This window comes from Aegilops tauschii, chromosome 1 (assembly GCF_002575655.3).
Source record: "Aegilops tauschii subsp. strangulata cultivar AL8/78 chromosome 1, Aet v6.0, whole genome shotgun sequence".
In the NCBI taxonomy this organism is placed as follows: Eukaryota; Viridiplantae; Streptophyta; class Magnoliopsida; order Poales; family Poaceae; genus Aegilops; species Aegilops tauschii.
The window spans coordinates 496,228,653-496,248,231 of NC_053035.3; the positions used below are offsets into that span (position 1 = coordinate 496,228,653).

The 19,579-nt window shown below is 48.1% G+C and overlaps 1 pseudogene; it reads right to left on the bottom strand.

Moving 5' to 3' along the window:
* Positions 1 to 1,693: 1,693 nt before the first annotated feature.
* On the bottom strand, positions 1,694 to 2,763 carry LOC141039203 (uncharacterized; annotated as a pseudogene).
* Positions 2,764 to 19,579: the final 16,816 nt, after the last annotated feature.

A 19,579-nucleotide genomic window follows, 5' to 3' on the forward strand; every position in this document is an offset into this window, starting at 1 on the left:
ACTCGGATGGGCACTTGCCACTTTTGTCATGAATGCAAGTGACATTGGCATACAGGTGATGTTTTTCCAAACATTTTGGTATCTTATTGGCATTTTTCTGATTTAGTATGAATTAGTTATGAAATTTTGTAAGTGATGGTCAAACGGTCAAAGGGCAAAAGCACAAGATGAAAAAGTGGGTCGGGCAAGACCATGTGTTTTCAAAAACTAGGGGCAATTCGGTTGAGGGGGACACAACTAAGGGTATAAATACAATTATCCCTTTTTAGAACGATTGGTATGGAGCGAAAATGGAATTCATAGTACTACCTACTACGTACCTCCTTGGCGTATGGTTGTATGGGTTTATGATGCGAGATGTTGAACCTGGTAGTTCTACGGCAAATACTATGTTTAGATTTAGATGTTGGTTTTCAGTAATGAAAATCAGAAGGGGGAAACCCTTCTTTGATAAAAAAAACTACTACCTCCGTTCTGGTTTACTAGTCCCCATCGTTTTTTGGGTCAAAGTTTGTCCATGAATTTTACTTGTAAAATGTGAATGGAAAACGAGATTTTGTTATACGCAAACAAAAAAGGACTGGAGTGAGTGATTGCTCTGACACGGGCGCGACCTCTCATAGCGCAGGCATTGAACCGGCACGCCGGCCAAGAGGGCCCCACTCGCTGCAGGCCCGGCTGAACACGCCTCCTCGCCGCATGCAACCGGCTTCAGACTGCCCCGCCTGCCTTCATTGAATCCGCGCGTGTGCTGGCAACACATCCTTCCGCGAGCCGGCCGGCATTTTAGAACACAAAAAGTGACCAAAATATAATTAATTACGCATGGTCTTGACTTGTTGTGCTCGCACTGGTAGCAGGAACTAGAGGTTTTTCTTTATTCATAACTCTCCTCAACTTTTTTTGGCTTTGAAGTGAATCATGGTTGTGGACGTTATGTATGAATGTGGAGATATCTGTGAACATGAGTTTGATGTGGAAGTTGAACCTGGAATGTCGGGCTTGCGCGTGAACTATACCATGTCCAATGCTTTGTCTGTTATTGTTTGGAAAGTAATTGCTGTTATTACATGACCCGAAAAAAAATATTTTGTGCCACATCAGTAGATGCACAGACATCACAACAGGCATGCTGACTGGATAAACACTTGAACCTAGCTACTATGAAGGAAATTTTGTGTTGACAACAGTTTTAGATAGCAGGAGACGCCTAGCCTGCTCTGCCTCTGCTAACTTATTTCTGGCTTCTTCCATCTCTTCTTTGGCATGGGTGAAGAGAGCATCTGATTGCTCTTTTCGCTTCTTCAGGAACTCGGCTACATTCTCAAGGGCTGCTGCACGCTTTCTTTCAGCCTTTACTAGAGCCACGAGGACACGAACAGCTGACGACTCCACCTGGCTTGTGTGTAATCCAGCATCATCTGGGAATTTGCACCTTGTGTCTAATCCAGAATCATTAGGGAACTGGCACCTTGTGTGTAATCCAGCCTCATTCTGGAAACATGATCTCGAGGTTGACCATACTTCCCTCCTCGAAGGAATTGCATCCTGACATGAAGTTACTTCTTTTTTAGATAATTACTCAGAGCAACCCAGATCCATTTAGTAGAAGCCAGATAAACAGAACTGGGAGAAGTGAATTCAAAAGGAAAAAAAATATAAAAACATACTACAAGGTGAGAACACCCACTTCCTACATCAAGCTAAAAATGAAAGCATTAGGACAATTAAGAATCTTCTTATGACACATCGAAGAACACGAGGCTTAAGAGAAACAGAAACTACAACATATACACATCGAAGAACACGAGGCTAAACAAAAGTAATTGAAAGGGTGTTACTTACCAAAGCTCGTTTTACAGGTTCGGTGCAGCTCCTCTTTAACTTGCCACACTCCTTGAAGATGTCCCCAATATCCCGTGTTTGGTCTTCATTGCTCCTCTCCATGTTCGCACTTGTGGTTTTAAAATCTCAACATGGCAAGAAAAATATACTACTACTAATACTCGCGCATCTTGTGGGCAACATTAAAGCACTTGTCTGCCATGTTAGAGCATCTCCAATAGAATCGCAACGCGCGGCGCTTTAAAAAAGCGTTTACAGTGTTGAGATCGAGAAGTAGAGATAGAGAGTAGAGGATAGTTCTCAGCATAGATAGATAAAAAAATAGATTATTCAACTACTCCTCGTCGTCCGACTCCTCCTCGGTGATGTCCTCCTCCGACGTCTGACTGTAGGCGTGAAGATACCGATCGTCGTCGGATTCCCAGGGTGACGCTGCTCCTAGCCTCATGTTGAATTGAGCGTCCGCTTTTCGCCTACGCTTGTCCTCCCGATAGGCGGCTCGCTCCACCCTCCTCTTATCCCTCTCCGCCCTCCTTGGCTCATAGAACTCGCGCTCGTTGATGATGTCCTGCAGGAAGCGTTGGCGCCACAGCGCCATGGCTTCCTCGTCCATCTCGGCGATGCCGAGACAGTGCTCCCGCCTCCGGTTGTCGCGACGATCCTCATCGGTGATAAGCCGCGGCAGAGGCACGAGCTCCTGTGCCCGCTCCCGCGTCGGCACGTTGGGGAAGTTCAATGTTCTATGAGGCCACCGGAGGCGCCACGCCGCCAAGTCGTACGCGCGGGCGGCCTCGTTGGCGGTGTCGAAATTGCCGAGGCCGAGGCGCATCCCGCAGAACCGGATCCGGCGGAGAAGCCGCCGGAGGGGCGCGCGCGGACACCGCGGTATCCCCAAGTTTCCCGGCGACGCGACGGCATGGTGGCACGGTGGCGGCGAGGCAAGAAAGAGCGGGGAGAGAGCGGTGGCGAGGCACAGAGAGGGGAGAGAGCGGTGGCAAGGCACAGAGCGGTGGGAGGGCGTTGGATTTTATAAAGCGCGCCGGACGCCGCGCGCCAAAACTAGCGCACGCCCGGCCGCTTTTTCCCGCACGCGCGTAATCCTTTCCCGACGTCTCTGCTATCTCTACTCTCTTCCCTACTGTTATATTTATTTTATATTTAATATTTATCTCTACTTCTCTACTCTCTATTTTTTTTGTCTACTTTTTCCCTACTCTTATAAAAAACAGAGTTGGTGATGATGGTGTTCCTGCCATCCTGCAATATAGGCCATCCGATTTATATCCGACGGATATGAAGGAAGCTGTGGCAATTTTGCAAAAAGATACCCACACCCCTCTCCGCATTTGCAAATAAGGCATTCCCTCGTTCATCCTTTTCTCCCACAAGATAAACTACTCATACAAATGCATCTTGATGCGTGCAACGCATAGGCATCTTGCTAGTTCTAAAAAACTATCCATCATTTGCCACACTATTGGTTGCAGATGAAATACCTACCCAAGCACAGCGCGATACAGGAGCGACGCACAATTACAAGCTGATATTCTGTTGGACAATGGAGGCTATAACCAATTACTTTTACGGGAACAATAGCACCCAGGAAATTTGAAGGGTAGGTATGAACAAAATTGGAACTGCACATGTACTGCTAAGTGATTCAATACACACATTACCAATCGAGGAGGAGAACGATGGTCGCGGCGGCCTCTGTGAGTCATGGTCGGCAACGGGAGTCAGTTCATTGTCCACGACGGTGGTGCTTTTGCGCTTGGCGTCGGCTTCCGGGAAGCAGATCCGAGACCGTGGAAGACGGTGCCGGGGAAGAGGCTCCGTGTACAACGACGACGACGGTGGACCGGCTCCAGTGCGGCGTACGAGATCGTCGATGAGGCAGATGCGCTGCGCTGGATGAGTGCGCCGATGTAGAAGGGGAGGAGCACGAAGGCTGCGGTGCCCTGGAGAAGTCTATTTTGCGGTGGGGATAGAAAATGGGGAGTATTCAGGTGTACTACTCTGGGTGCCGGGGTGGGGTTGGCTGGGTAGGGTGAACCTGAAGTTACGAAAACAGCCCCCTACCAACCGTCATCCGTAGGCCTGTTCCAAAGGCTATGATGGTAACTTCCCACTGCTCGAATCAGGGTCGCGGGAGATTTTCCCGCCGACCTTAAAATTTTGTGACACTGAACTCCCCGTGTGGCGTGTTGGGTGATTCGGCTAAGCAACTAGCGAGTAGTATTAGTAAACTCTGCATATTAGGTTTGACCGAAGTCAAACTTCCTAAAGTTTGACCAAGTTTATAGAAAAATATAAACATTTACCATAACAGATAAGTATGATGTGAAAGTACATTCAATAATGAATCTAATGGTATTTATTTATTATTGTCTATGTTAATATTTTTTGTTATGAACTTTCTGAGAGTTTACAGAACTTGACTTTGACCAATGCTAATACGCAAACTTAAATAAAAACGGAGGGTGTACACATTTGTTTTCTTAGTATGTAGTGAATTAATCATTTGTTGAAATTGTGAAATAAATATATTAGGCTACTGACTTCGAATGTAATGGTCTATACAATTCAATAGTTCCAATCATTATCGAATTCCAAGATGTATACGAGGTCTATAGTACTTCACAACATGGTCAAACTCGCGTAATCCCAGTCAAATGACAATCAAAATGCACTTCATAGTTTTTACTTTGTAGGATGCAACAAAACCAACAATAACTCTACATCAGCCATTATAAAAGCAACATTTTGAACATATCCCAATGTGTGAATGAAACGTGCAGAGAGAGCTTGCGAAGATGGAGCAGATAGGGCGGGAAAGATTGTATGTATGTGGACGAGAGAGTAGGAGACAAACCTAACGAAACAGAAAGAGGGAGATAGAGAGAGAAAGAGAGAGGAAGAAGTTAGGTCTGTGAGAAAGATGGAGACATGTAACATACGTGAGATGCGTGTGCATCCGGATTCTGTACACGTGGAAGGAGAAGAGACAACATGTTTGATGAGAGAGCTGGAAAAACATGGACGAGAGGGGAAGGATCTCGTGGGTTGAGGGATTGATAAATTTGTGCGGGGGAGAGAGGGATTGGTAATTTTGTGCGAGAGAGAGAGGGTGGGGGGAGGAGTCAGTCAGCCGTCGTCACATCATCCTGCTTCCAAATGGCCCCGCATTCTCTAGCGCAGTGTGGTCGCCGTCTTCGATCTCCTCGATGCCCTCTTTGAAGATTGAGGTGTTGTGCATGCTGGGGTGCGAACAAGCACAAGCGAGAGTGGTCGCCATATAACCTTGGATGGGGATGAATTGTGTGCTCGGGGGAAGGGGGTGTGTGTGATGTGTGTTGTGTGTGTGTATGTGTCAGATATTGAGAGAAAACAAACCTAAGGAGAGAAATGTGTGTGTATGTGACGGAAAGCTACTTGCTAAACAGGGTATTCAGGAAGAGATTGTGCGTGCGAGATAGAGAGCGATGTGCGGGCCTTGAGGTGGGCAGGGGCCGGGTGAGGGTGTCAAAATGTGCGCGTTGATGCATGTGTTACATGCGATCGTGCGAGAGACGGACGAATCGAGAGAGATGGTTGTTGTGTTACGGATGCTCCTCTCTCTCTCTCACACACACACAAGTAAAATAGAAGACCGTTCTCTCATGTATACACAATGTATCTGCATCTGTCTATGTCTCACTCATGCATGATCATTTGCACATTGACACCTCTCTATGTCTCTATCACACGCACACCGTCTCCACATTGCCCTTCCGCCACAACACACATATGGACACATACACACGTTCTCTCTCAGTCACACACACAGGGGCTGTTTGGTTTGAGACTAAGTTTGCCTAAGGTTGCCACACATAAGGTTAGGCAAGTTTGACCAACTTAGGTGGGTGTTTGGTTCAAGCCACACCATAGGCAAGCCACATTAGGGTCCCACATTACATACACTCAAAAAGTGTGGCAAGATTCCCTTAGGCTTGCCAACTTGTGGCTCTCATTTTGAAGAACTAAGGGGCTGTTTGGTTCTAGGCCTAGCATTTCCATACTTTGCCACGCATTTTTGCCAACCTTGCCTAAGCTTAGTTCATCAAAATGAGAGCCACAAGTTGGCAAGCCTAAGGGAATCTTGCCACACTTTTTGTGTGTATGCCATGTGGGGCTCAAGTGTGGCTTGCCTAAGGTGTGACTTGAACCAAACACTCACCTAAGTTAGTCAAACTTGCCTAACCTTAGGTGTGGCAACCTTTGGCAAAGTTAGTCACAAACCAAACAGCCCCTAACCTTAGGCAAGTGTGGCAACATTGTCTCTATGACAAGTGGGCCATAGGGGCAATAAAGTGTGGCAAGCCAAAGTGTTGCAAAAACCAAACACATGCCAACTAAACTGTGGCTGCCAAATTTTGGCTTGGGAAACGGTGGCTGGGACCAAACAACCCCAAAATCAGTATTAAAAAAAACTATGGCGCACCTAAAACGTCCAAATCCAAATAAACACGAACTGGGGCTAAATTCAAATATATGGAAATATTGTAGCGTCAAGAACTTTTCCCGGAAAAAAGTTGAGTAATATTCGGGGATTGTTTTCACACACACAAAAAGGTTCAGTGGATGTCCTTCGAGCGCGACACGGTGACGCACCATTCGATCGACCGCGCGGCCGCGGTTCACGCGCTTGCACAGGATTTCGTATCGTGGCTGTGGTAACTAATAAAAGCGCTGCCTAAGTCTAATGTTTACGTGTACTAGTATAGTTTTCTTTTAAGTTTGACCAACCCTATATAAAACTAAACTAAGATCCCATACGCGCACTCATCAATATGCCGCCGCCGTTGCGCATGCCAGCGCCCGCCTGCTCCGGCGAACAATTTCTCGCCCATCACCGCCGTGTCGCCGCCAAGCCGAAGGCTCGCCCGCTCACGTCGTCTGCAGTCCCTCCTCGCGATGCCGCGGCGCTGCCAAGCACGCGAGCAGCTGGTGGAGCCGCGTCTATGCACGCAACATACGAAGAGGAGGACGAGTGCGTGCTCCAGCACGTCGGCGAGGTGGAACTAGCGTGTCATTGTCGTCTCCGCCCGCGCGGAGGAGGCGCGCATGGTGGCTGTCGTGGCGGAAGCCGGTCGCGCGCGCGTCGAGCCCGCAAACCGGGTGCGGATGCGGAATCTACCTTCGAGACCTTGAATGCCACGTGGATCCTGCAATCTAAAGGAGCAATTTGGGTCAGTCGACTCTTGTGAGCCGTTTGATGCAACATGGATGGCTAGAAGGGCTTCTTCAACCTCCGAAATAGATGCACTGTTCATCTTCTCAGCCCGCCACACGCCTAACCGCCTGCCGCCGCCGCCGCGCCCTCCCCTGAACCGCCTGCCACTGCCATGCTCCCCCCACCCCCGCCATCCGTTTAACCTCGGGCACGATCCATTTTTTCTGGCGAACTGCATTCCACACCCAACACTCATAAGATAGATCATGGGCACCCTACTGTCTTCTTCCTTCACTCCGTTGAACTTCTTTCACAAATCGACTGACCCAAATTATACTACTAGTATGAATGTATTAACTACAGTAGGAACACGAAGATACGAGCAGTAGTACCAACTGCAAGAAGAACAGTAGTAAGACATAGTACTAGTACTACTGTACGTACTAAAGAGTTCAAATAACGAGAAAGAACATAAACATAGTTCTGCTGGGGCCTCAGCACAACACACCCTTGAAAATAAACTAAGCAACTAGTCCGCTCGACACTGCAGTAGAACCAGCATGAGCAACGGCACTGCCACCTACTCGGAGTCCGAGTCCACGTCCTCGACTTTGTCCCCATCCCTCTTCCTCTTCGCCGACGCTTCTTTGCTTGAACCAGACCCTGGGCTCTGCTTCTTCATCCAACCCTTATAGATATTTAAACAAAGGTAGGCATCCATTGCTACGTACAGGATGTGATCTTCATCTAATGTCTTCGACTCCCATGCATGATGAAACTCGTGATGAGGTTTCTCTAGTTTACCGTACGAAGGATGAACCATGGCTTCTGCCAGGGTCAGCATTGAAGGCTGAGAGGAGGACACCAAGCTTGCCTTCTGGAGGTGGAAGGGCTGGCCTACAACAAGGCCTATCCGACCCAGGATTTCCTTGTCGTTCCTAAAGTCTACAGTAACGAATTTGACTCGGCCGCCCTTGAGGAACTTCTTAAATTCCTCGCACTCAACGTCGGCATGGCATATGTGGTAGACCAAGCATAAGTCATGCACGCAAACCTGGATCATGGTGGGCTTCTTCTTCTCTGCCTCCTTTAGTTTCTTCTCGCTTCCCAGGACTGTGGTGTACTCAACATCTAGCCCAGCGACCCACTCATCATTTGAGTTTTCGAACATGCGTTTGAAGCGAGCAAGGCATTCTTTCACCGTTGCGGAAGAACGGGTGTAGATGACGTCAAACTCATCGCCGGTGATGGTTCTAACGTTGTACTCACCACCGATCATGGAGATTTGGGACGCCATGGATTTGGGAGGAGGGTTAGGATTAGTGGAACTGCCGTAATGTGAAAGGACGGGACGACTGGGAGCGAACTGTTGTAAGGTACTGTACTAGTAGAAGACAGGGACGAGTAGGGCGTGCGAACGGCGTGGGGTTGCTGGCTTGCCCGGTGGATAAACGGCTGCAAGCTCCCAAAGAGTTCTCGAGAACTATGCGGGACCCACTAGATGTCATGTCTACTAGACCCATATCGTAGGCCTGACGGTATAGCTTCTGCCTGTTCGCACGCCATGCCGGCTTGTGTGTAACTTCAATTAATTCCGTCAACCGTCGCGCCTCCCACGACCTTCGCCTCCCTCGCGCGGTCGTGCCCTTTGAGACTTCGACCGGCTATAAATGAGCAATTTTTTTGCCTACTCCGCATGCATGATACTCCCTCTGGTCCTTTTTACTTCCGTCGACTGTTTATACTAAAAATATCAATATCTACAATACTGATTATAATGAGTATAAAGCACCTCTTGGGTGGGTTAGATTTTTTGGGGGGGTTAGTTGAGTTCAAACTAACCCAAACTAACTCTAACACATGGATCCAAACAGGGCCAAGGTTAGCTATTAGAGTACTACTACCTCCCTTCTAGTTTAAAGGGCTCGATTCAAAAATTTGACCTACTCTTAGCAAGATAGAGGCGGTGGAATAGTTTTTGTAGTTCTTCACAAAAAATGTGTTTACCAATGCATGCATGAACACTAGTTACTCTAACCCCCCTCTCTTCTTTAATTCTTTGCCACATCAGCATGTTTGCTATTCCCGTGTGCATGATACCAGCTAAGATACCACCATTATGGCCAGCCTTAATCATCGCATGCAATAATTTAGTGCACCTTGAAATATGAACATGGTGGGGCGTGTATGTTTTTAATGACTTGAGACTATACCTAGCCCGGCATGCAAGATGAGACTTATTATGCACCGTTCCCCATACCTGCAGGAAGCCCGTTTGTCTCCAAATCTTTTCCTCTCCATGTGTGGAAACAATATGCCTGCCAGACTCTCCTTCTCCCTCCGGCGGTCCCACCACTCCACCCCGTGTGGAAAAAATCTGCATGCATGACTCTCCTCCCCCCGCGCTCGTCCAATCCGTTGTGACCAGCAATATTTCCACCCCTTCCCTCCCCCGTAATTTACTCCAACAAATATGCCCACGTAGCTGTTACTTAACTGCAGGTGCATTGGGTCACTGACATATGGGCCCAACAGGGGTCTGGCCCACATGTCAGTGACGCAACTGGACCTGCAGTTAAGTCAGTGCAGCTCAGTCCATATCTTAGGTAGGTGTGCCATTGCTCGCTATAAATACTGCGCCTCCCACGACATCGCTATCTCCTCCCCCTCACGTTCACGTTCATCGCTACCTCCTCCCCCTCCCTGGCTCCCTCTCACGTCGACCACCATGGCATCGCCCCTCCCAAGCCCTAGGCGCCCCTCGCTGCACCGTGCGGACGGTCATGCGTCGCCGTTCCGTTCCTCGCCGCCACTAGTCGAGGAGGACGCGCCGGCGTTCCGCTCCTCGCCGCGACGCGACGCGTCGCCGTTCCGTTCCTCGCCGCCACTAGTCGAGGAGGACGCGTCGGCGTCCCGATCCTCACCGTGACGCGTCGAGGTGGACGCGTCGGCGTTCCCAATCTCGCCAGCACGCGCGTCAGAGGACGCGTCAGCTCCCCGCTACGAGGAGAACGCTACGCCGCCCACCGAGCCCCCCCAGCCTTGAGGAGCTTTGGAAAGAAATGGATGTCGCCTTGTGGGAGGCTTTGCCTCCAGCAGAGCACGCCAAAATAGAGGCAGAGAAGAAGGCCGAGGAAGAGAAGCGCACGGCGGAACAAGCTGCCTGGGAGGCCTATGTCGCGTCCGAGAGAGTCAAGCAATTGGCTCTTTGGCAGAAGGCTCGTGCGAGGGCCGTGAGGCTGGCGGAGGACGCCCGTGCCGACGCCCTGAGTGCAGTCGGGCCCAAGCGCCTCATCTACGCTTGGCGGTACGTGGACCGGGTGCACGCTTCCAGCGAGGAGGAGTACCTGTTGGCGCCGGATCACCACACCGGTGAGATCGCGCTCGCCCGCCGGCAAGCCACCAATCAGCACCTCGCGAGTTGCAAGGCTGAGGAAGAGGCGTTGTGTCGGCGCGCTGGGAAACGGCCGCGCACCAGGGCACTCATGGCGCGCCGCAAGCGCTCCTGCGAGCGCCGTGGCTTTTAGGAGGAGTATAATTTTTGTTTCGTAAGGCGATCTCATTAGTTTTGGGACGCAAATGATAAATCCCGAACGTTCAGGAATTATTAGCGTCCTTAATTAAGTATGTAAAAGGGAAAGTTTGGAAACCTTGTGTATTCGTACGCTTTTTGCAAGTACGTGCATATAGCACAAACTTTACTATATACTATCGCACTACACGTCTCTCTCTATATATGCTTGCAGACTGTGCTACTCCCTCCGTCCAGGTCAATAAGTCATCTTTGGTTGTGCACCGTGACCAAGAAGGAGGGAAGACTTATACACCTAGACGGAGGGAGTACTACTATTACTTATATACGTGCAAATGCACGTTTTAACATTACGATGTGGTTTTTGTAAAAGTAGAAAAACAGCAGTAGTCAAGCTTGTGAAACGATTCAATGCAAAACAAATGCAAAAATGCTCGTTTGATTGTTTACTTTTAGCTTCCTTCTCTGTGGTTATTTCTCTATCGTACTTTGTACGGAGTATCTCACTGGTTGGAAAGGCATGCAAATTCCCAAACCACTTCCTACACCCTGTATCGAATTTTTTGCCTAACAAGTTGTGCCGTGCAATTGGAATTCCAACTTGAGTACTACTACTAGTAGGAGTACCAGGGCCAGTTCTTTTAGGCTTCTAGATTAGTAATCCCATAACTACTACCTCCACCCTGGTTTATTGGTCCCCATTGTAATCTGTGTCAAATTTTGATCATAAATTTAACTAATGAAATGTTAGTGCATGTCACATGCACTAACAGTTTATCAGTTAAATCTTTGATCAAAATTTGACACAGATTACAATGGGGATGAATAAACCAGGACGGAGGTACTACTAGTAGTAGTTTAGAAGCCCAAATAAATGGGTGAGGCGCCTTAATGTTACTCTCCACTGTGACTAGTCTTATGGGAAAAGCTGGGGAAGCCGCCAAAAGAACTGGCCCTAGGTGTAGTAGCTAGGGATACTAGGAGTAGTAGCTAGGGATCGAGTGTGCGAGATGAACCAGAGAAAGTAAATGCAGAGAGATGAATGCAAAAAAGACGGAGGGATGTGATGGTTGCTTGTCCGTTTATTTTACCAAGCCACTTATTACTGGGAGTGGTTGGGTTTTGTCATATGACGGCTTTACTTCCGCGCCACGAGCTGGGTGAGACTCCCGTGCAGCGCCGCCCTCTACACTAGTACTACTACATCAGTCGTGGTTTATCCCCCATTTAATTTGACTGAAGATTCAACTGACAAAATGTTAGTGCATGTTAAGAAAAACAATGTCGTTGGATTCGTATTTGAACATAGTTTTCAATGATATAATTTTAGGTGACATGCATCATCATTTATCGTACTATATATAATGTTAGTTCAATTTTTGGTCGTACTAATATATATAGTAAGGTGCCCGTGCGTTGCACGGAAGAGTGAAATGCATTGATCGGGGAGTTGTTTATTTTGACAAAGGATGTGGGGGTCATCTCATGTGTAACGGGTATCGATAGGTTTGTTCGGATATTATTTCATCTCTAGAGCTCACAAACATCCAGGTGAAATAGATAAAAAGGTATCTTTTGCAAACAAAAGCGTTCAGCTGTTCAACACGCATCCAAAACTTGTGAAGAAATAACTCTTATTGTGCTTTGCAGGAAATGATCTTCAAGAATTAGTTTTTGAGTATCCATTGTTATACATGTTGGCTACAGATGACATGGCACTTTCTTATAGTCAACAGTTGGCTATACTATTTAAGTATTAACCATGCCCTTATACACCTAGACGGAGGGATTAAATCAGGATGACTTGGAAGGGGGCAGAGGATATGTAAGAAATGGTTCATCATAAGTCTTTCACCAGTACTGTAGTAAAAATTCATACATGGAAGATTCTAGACTAAACCATAAATGGATACACTTTTATTCATGCGCGATACTCCAATAGAGCAAGATCATGCATGGAAGTCTCCACATGCTTAGACAGCGGATTACATTGAGCGAAGACTAATGATCAACATTTAACTTGAAAATGCAGATGTCCAGGTGAACCTCCTTGGAGTCCCCGTGCACATTGTTGGGGGTCAAATAATACCGTGCGTCTTCCATGTCCACATCGGCGGGAAAGTCCCAGCTCGGCAGAGTCCAAGTATGCTTGGCGTAGCCAGTGTCGCCGCCCACGTACCTTCGAGGGGTAGTAATAGTGAGCACGCACCCGTACATCGGCCTCGTGTCAGTGTCAGCGGCGTCACCCCTGACGCACACTACAGAGATGTGGCGGCGGCCTACACGGGCCTCGCCGGTGGCCACGGTCAAGAGGAAGACGTTGCCGTCCTCCTCCGAGACTAGCAGGCGGCGCTGATCCTCCAGCGACTCCAGCACGGTGAACGGGTAGCACGTCTCGTACTTGATGTTCTTCACCAAGGGCCAGTAGTGATTGCCGCACGCCTGCGTCAGGTGATGCATGATGTCCGCCGGCGAGCCCCAAAACGGCACCGGGCACTCATAGCAGTAGACGAAGGGCTCCTTGGAGGCATCGACCAGGCCGTCCATGAAACGGGAGTGGCTGTAGGGGACGTTCCGCCAGTTGAATATATGAGCAAGTTACTACGAGATTTAGTCCGAATAAGCACAAAATAAATCATGACGGCTATAACAGAGATTAAACTAATCATGCGGACTAGCATAGTAGATGAACAGATCAAATCTAGGACACAGACTAGAAACATGAATTCTACCACGATTTCGAACAGGAAGGACAGAAACATATATGGTGCAACGGGAGCAGCACCATTGGCGTTGAGGTTGTCGCCCATGTCGTTGAGGAAGAGGTTGCCGAGGTCGGGGAAGAAGTCGTTGTCGGTGAAGTCGTCGCTGCTAGCAGTCGCGAGAGTGCGCTCCCCAAATTTCAACAGTGCCCGCCGAATGGAGCGCAGGAGGGAGTGGCTGCAGGGGACGTTGCGGCCGCCGAATGGAGCGCAGGAGTAGCCCACGAAGCAGTAGATGGTGCTCCTCCCTAGTCTCTATTCTTATATCTATCTCTAGTACTCTTCTTTGTTTTTTATAATATACTAGTTGTAGTTGTCAAATCAAATAGTACTGCGCCGTCCACTACACGCCCGGCTGAACACGCCTCCTCGCCTCCATCAAACCCCTCCGTTAAACCCGCATGCAAACCGAGAAACCTACTCCGGCCCGCGGGAGGAAATTTGCCGGTTGCCGTTGGAGAATAATAGAGTCACGTCAATCCATTTGAGTTAATTGCATGTATGATTCTCCCTCTATAAAAAGTTAATTGCATCCTTAATCTTGTATTCTAAGTACTCTGTGGGTTCCACTGTCAGTACAGTGTACATGACTTGCAGGCTGGCTACAGATTCGTACAGAAAGTTAAAAAGAAACAAATCCATGACTTGCAGGATCGGAGTTAGCACCGATGGCGGTTCGTAGTCGTTCCACGCTCAGGCATTGAAGTTTGTAACTATTTTAGATTAGAACATACTACTCCTCCGGTGCTAGTAGTAGAGCAGAGTCCTACTCCACTACTACTCTACTCAAGCAAGTTAGGGCATAGTAGCAGGTACTGTAGGGAGTACCAGTACTGTGATCACTCAAGCAAGTTGTGACTTCGATATGACCCTACGCTGCTGGTATGTGTCTTGTAAGTCAAGTGGCGTGCTGTAGTCATCATCACCTGTCCACTTCCCACAGCACATATTCGCTTCTCCATCTTTGTCCGCTCTTCCATCCCCGCTAAGGCGCCTCCCCCCTCGTCCAATCTTCCATCCCTGCTAAGGCGCGTCCCCCCCTTGTCCGAAACCCAAGCACGAATGATGGCAGAACCGAGCAGCGTCCGCCGAAAGAGTGGCTGGAATTCGATCCCCGTAGAGGTAATCAAGCTCATTGTTTTGCGTGTGGACAATCTCAGTACCATGCCGCTCGTCGCGTGCTCGTCGGGGCTGTACCGTTTACTCAAAGCCCTCAGGCCGGAGCTTTTTAAGCCAGCTCCTTGCTTGCTGATGCCGCCTGATCTTTAGAAACGGTGTGTCACGCAGCATAACGATCGTAGGTGGCGAGCATCAACCCCCTTGACTGCGATCCGATCCCCGTCACCCTCAACTACATTAACGGTACGTACTGGGTCGGCATGAACACGTCTTGGACGGTGCTCGTCGACGGTCGCGGCAGCTGGATGCTCGTGGAGGTCTACACCCAGCAAATGATCCCCCTTCCTTTGATTAACACTGCACTGCTTTGGGTTAATAAACTTGCTTGAGTAGAGTAGTAGTGGAGTAGGTACTGTAGTAGTAGTGGAGCAGGTACTGTAGTAGTAGTGGAGCAGGTACTGTAAATTATACCAAGTAGCCAACATGATACCAAGTTTGATTTGCTCAAGGTTGTAATCTGCCAAGTGCCCACAAGATCTGCGAATTATAAAGACTTCAGGCTAATTGCGTTCTTCAACCGCGGTCTCGCCTATCTGACAGGTCACTGCGGTAAGTGGATAAATCTGCACGTCCATCGCAGGATCATACATCCTCCATGGTTCTCTGATGCCATTGAACACAAGGGCTTCATTTACGCTGTCGACTCCTTCTATGGCTGGACGTATTGTTGGCCTACTCCAGTCATTGCTACAAACGGCTGTTACAACAGTATGTTACTTTCCTATGATATCATGATGGCTTGCTTATATTTCTGTCAACATTTACTGAAAAAATATTCATGCTCATAACATGTTGTTCTTAAGATTGACTACATCAAGAGCCCTTTTTCATTTGACTCCAACTTTTTTTTGAGCGTTATTTGACTCCAACTTGATATGATGTTGTAGGCCGCCTGGTGTCCCTACCCTTCCTAATCCCAGAACCTTTCAAAGAAAAGCGGCGTGGCAGTTGCAGGTGGTTCCTGGCTCGATCAGACGACGGCGAACGATTGATGATCGTTCGCACGTACCGGACGTGTTGTTTCGCGGAATACAATCACAGTCACTGCAAGGTCTTTGAGTAGGATCCTAGCTTCTCTGGGCCTTCAAGAATTTTTCACTGGAGGTTGGTAAGTAGCCTTGGTACACGCTCTCTGTTTGTCGGACTGAATTATCCGATTAACCAGGAGATAACCAACGGCAAGGATCATGATGGCAGCACGGTTTCGTTCATCAGGCAAAACTGTGTGTACACAGCGTACCATGCTTCTCTGCATGCACCATACCCTGATATGTGCTGCCACGCTCTGTAGCCCAAAGTAGGAGAGAGGGTCGCAAGTATCAGACTTTGACCTGCTGGCTGGAGTTTCCCCCGTCAGGCACCCATCTGGTTCAAGCCGTCAGCCAATCTCCACAGCTTAATAAATAGTAACGTCTAACTGAGCCAGTTAGTTAGATGCGTACACTTGGTGTAGTAGGATCTTTATTTAGTTTGATGCATACACTTGTTCTTTTTTGGTAGCCCTTTTGTAATGATGGCTGATGTTTGGTTTGGAAGAGAGAACTGCGTCTTCACTCTTCTGACATGCTTACTGCTTCTGTTGCACCCCCAGCCCTGGTTGCTGCTGCTGCTGTTTTCAATGTACAATCAGTAGTATATTTCGTCTGTTGGTTGAATAAATGTGTTGTTAGAACGACAAACACAATGTTTTGGAAGTCGTTGCACGGTTTGATCCTTTAGTGCCTCGTACCGTATGTAGCACATACTATTTTTTGTACGGAACACATTTTCCACTTGTTGATAACATGTAGCCCACTGATGAAGGCCCAATAGAGAAGCCCATAATTAACTGGAAGGGAGGCTCTCACATGAACAGGAAAGAGGTCAGATCGTCATAGAGCAGTCGACTACAAGTATAAGACTGTTGGCCTGAGAGAAGGCAGTCTCTCTCGGGAAACATGGCCCAGGTACATGCTCATGGTCCCCTAAACATAAATAAGTAAATAAATAAAGCTAAATGCTCATGCACCCGTTCTTTAAATTCACGATTTAACAGGAGGATATTATTTCTTATGATAGTGTCGTTACATTCAGTCGATATTATTCTTCGGCAAAGATAGCGACCAGTCTTCTTTCTCTCAACATTTTCTTCCTGCAACCAGTGGACCCATGCAAATCATAGTCAACGTCGTAAATAGATCCGGTCCATTTTTATTTTTCAATAAGAATGTCCAACCCAGCCCAGCACATTGGCGACAACACTTTATCCTCCGCCTTGGTGCGCTCGCCGCGGTGCCGCCATCCAGCCCTGTCAACATAGTTTTTTTCGAAACGGTCCCTGTCAACATAGTGAATCGGGAGAGGACTGTAGTTGTGAGTATGACAGTACGGACCCACCAGGTCCACTCCCGAACACAAGCAAGCGCCTCTTTTACTACTCAAATGAACCCCTCGTTTTTTACTCTAATCCACCCTGTTGATATCTGGGACCCACATCATTTTCAACGTATAGTCAATTAACGACAGAATTGCACAACTTTTTTTAGTACTAATTCGGAGGAGCAGGCTATAAACTGGGTTGTGCGGTCTCTGTGGCCCGTCTAACAACATGACCAGCCCAGCAGTTTTTTCTTTGGGAAAATAGGTAGCCCAGTATTTCTTTTTGAAGAATACCCAAGCTAGGCCTATTTGTTTTCTCCGATTTACTGGGCTGCAAATCTTTCAAGACGAGGAGGGATGCATTCCGGCCTGACCAAAGAGTATGGTCAGTGTCTGTTAAAAGTAATATCAAAAGGGGTTGAAAATTCCAAAAAAATTATAGCAAATGGGATATTAGTTTCTTTTTTTGTTTTTGTTCTTCACTCATATCTTATACGTATTTCATTGGATTTAACATGACATAGTACTAACTTATTTTTAAATTTATTTTAGTATGGCTACTAATTTTTGGATTATGAATATTTTGTTCCCCAGCAAAAATTTATGAATTTTCAAAATTTCCCACATATTTAGTTAATTTTTTAACCCTGGTACTGACCAGAAAATGGGCAGCAATTCTAAAAATGGAAAACGGGCTGCAATAAATTCCATATGAATTAGAAAATGAGTAAAAATTATAAAAATAATAGCAAATGGGTTGTACACGCCACAAATTTCGAGGCTGACTTGTTTATGCAAGGCTTTGTCAGTCAACACACGATTTTAGCAGCAGTGACTGTTGGATGTCCATCCAATGGCCGACGTGCTTCTTCAATCTCTGATGTTCCTGCTCCAGCCGCCTAAACTAGCGCCGGCGGGACTGCCTGCTCCCTCCTCTTGTGGCCCGCTGTGATGCCGCGTAGGCTTCCCCGGCCCACCCTACTCCCTCCGCTGGCCTGGCCGCACGCATCAACTGCCTCCTTATTACGCGAAAACAAATGATTCGTCCCACTGACATCTGGGACGCACCAGTTGGGAGCCTGACCTGTGGGCCTACTAAGTTGACGCGTACGCATGGCTTGTCAACTTAGTCAACAAACGCTTCTAGCAGCAGTAACCGTTGGATTTGAATCGAACGGTCCTGCTGCTTCTTCAATCGCTGCTCTTCTTGCACCAGCCGCCCAAACCAGTGCCGGCGAGACCGCCTGCTCCTGCCTCCAGTGGCCGGCTGTGCTGCCATTGAGGCCTCATCACCCCCTACTACTCCCACCGCTAGCCAGGCCCTGCGGCGACGGCAGCCTCACACCGCAGCCGAACCAGTGAACCCTCGTACTCCTCTCCGCGTGGGCATCCACTGCCACGTCTTCCCCGGCTCCGCGTCGTCCCCTTCCTAGGCCTCGCCGTCGTCCACCGCCTTGGTGCTCTCGGCGCGGCGTGGTCAATGTGGTCAACGACCGACTTCCATCGGAAGAGTACTGTACGTGGAGAGGCTGACAGCTGGGTCCACGGTCACAATCCAATTTTTTGTGATTTGCCAGGTAAGTTGCTTTGTCAGGCCTGTTGAGCTGCAAATCTTTCAAGACGAGGAGAGCTTTCATTCGGCTGGCCGAGAAAATGGCCTATCAGTAATGAGAAATGGGTTGTACATTTTTAAAACACATCAAACCGGCAATTAGTTTCAAATTTCTTTTTTTCATTTCGAGATTTTAAATTACATTAATTTTTATGCGTGGACAATTTGTTGGATTTTATATTGATATACATTTATTTTTAAAATCAGTTTGAATGTGACTCGAAATTTCAGGATTAAAAATAGTTCGGACCGCACCGAAATATGCAAAATTTCGTATAATTTTTAACCGTGGCCACAATATGGGCTGTAATGCTAACAAAAAGAATATGAGCTCAAAAAAACCTTAAGAATTAGCAAATGGGCTGTAAATTATTAGAAATAATGGCAGATGGGCTGTATGTTGTTTTCCACAGATTTGAGGCTTTCCTAAAAAAAAGGTTGACGCACAAGCAGTGACTATTGGATGTCCATCCAACGGTCGTCGTGCTTCTTCAATCTCTGCTCTTCCTGCTCCAGCCGCTCAAACAAGCGTCGGCGGGACTGCCTGCTCCCTCCTCCCCGCGGCCGGCTGTGCTGCCGCGCAGGCCTCACCGCCCCACCGTACTCCCATCGCTAGCCTAGGCATCCCTCTACTCACCCACACCTGCTGTTATTCTCCAGTGACGGCAGACGAACCAGTAAACCCTCGTACAGTCGTACTCCCCTCCGCGTGGGAAACAACTGCCGAGTCTTCCCTGCCTCCGTGTCGTTCCCTTCCTAGGCCTCGCCGTCGTCCACCGCCCTGGTGCTCTCGGCGCGGCCTGGTCAACGACCGACATGCATTTGAAGTGGACTATACGTGGAGAGGCTGACAGCTGGGTCCACGGCTGCACGCAAGGAAATGCCTCCTTATTACGCGCAAAATAATTATTCCTTCACCTGACATCAGGGACCCACCGAAAAGGGCCTCTGTATTTCGCAAAAAAAACGTTACCGCCGCTGACAGCTCGGACCCACCAGCTATATCTTCGCACGCAAGGAGGTGCCTCCTTATTACGCACAAAAAAAAGAATAATCCCCCTGTTAGCTGGGACCCAGTA